The sequence below is a fragment of the Wasmannia auropunctata genome, unplaced genomic scaffold (assembly GCF_000956235.1).
Source record: "Wasmannia auropunctata unplaced genomic scaffold, wasmannia.A_1.0 LD335985.1, whole genome shotgun sequence".
NCBI classification, from domain to species: Eukaryota; Metazoa; Arthropoda; class Insecta; order Hymenoptera; family Formicidae; genus Wasmannia; species Wasmannia auropunctata.
In genome coordinates this window covers 1,564,587-1,565,992 of record NW_012026905.1, presented here as the reverse complement: position 1 = coordinate 1,565,992, position 1,406 = coordinate 1,564,587, and positions in this window count along the sequence as shown.

Below are 1,406 nucleotides of genomic sequence, written 5' to 3'. Positions count from 1 at the left end.
ATTTTTTTATTTGTAATTACTTGTAATTTATTAAGATAAATCGCCCGAATAAATAAACAAAAACTTTAAATGTGTCGAATTGTTTATTCGTGAGAGCCTTATCTGGACTTTTTTAAGTTTTAAACAAAAACTTTTGATTTTATGCAAGTAAAAAAATGATATTTACCCCAAGGTTGCTCCGCCGGGGCCAGATGCTTCTCCTAAGCCTCCTCCTCCTCTCAGGACAATTAGATGTTCTTAAATCTCCTTGTTGAATATTTGGATTATCAAGTCCTCTGATTCAAATTAAAACAAAGTTCAGAAAATTTAATATTTCAAAAGATAATTCTTACGAATTCGAACATTTTCATTTTTTAATTAAATACATATATTTTTTAAATAATTATAAATTTATAATCTCATTAGTTTTCAATTACATGCTACTATATTAAGAACAGTACTCTATTATTACATAGATCCAAAATGATGTATTATTGTGCAGCAAACAATTACTTCATTTCATATAGTAAATGAAGTAATTATGTTCGCAGTACAGCTCGCAATTTGATTTGTTTGTCTATTCATTGACTGATTAATATACTCATCGGCAAAAAAAACCGGGCACCTAGATTTTAATAACAACAACAACAAAAAAATAAAAGTGTACGAAATTCAACATAAATTTTGCACTTACCAATTATATGATTCGCGACGGTACTTGTTCCGCAATCGTTGCGTTCTGTATCCATCACGTCCTGCAATTAAAACATTAATATAATTAAGATAGCGAAGGAGCGTGCTTTGTCTCGCGCGTGATTAACTTTACGCGAAATGAGCTCCGCGGCAACGGCGGCAGCGATAGCGCGGCGACGCTATATGGCTTGATTTTTGGCCGAATGAGTATTACGTAATACGCGTTCAACCGATTTATCAGCATGCAAATGTCCAATCAATATTACGCCAGTTGCAGATTAATGAGAGATTAATATAAGTATTACTTACCAATTAAGAGAATCGTGGCATCACTTGTACCAGAGCTGGACACCGTTCCGTGTCTATCGTATCCTGCAAATGAAACATGAATGCGATTAAAATAACGCAAGTACTTCGTTTCTGGCGCGGCCAATTTCACGTGCCGAAAGTGGCACGGCGCGGCGGCGTTGCTCCGCATCTTATTCTTTATTTCACGTTTATGCGTTAACGTAATTAAAATAGTGAAGCGGAGCAATTCGTCCCGCGTGAGACCAGCTTACGCGAAACAAGCGTCGCGGCGACGCGGGTCGGCGGCGGTGGCGACGGCGACAGCGCGGCGATGTTACATGTCAGACAAACTCCCACTTACCAATTATATTAGCCGCGACGCCTCTCGTTCCGAAGATGATCTATCTCGTATCGAGTTCTGAAATTATAAAAAAAGAAACGCTATA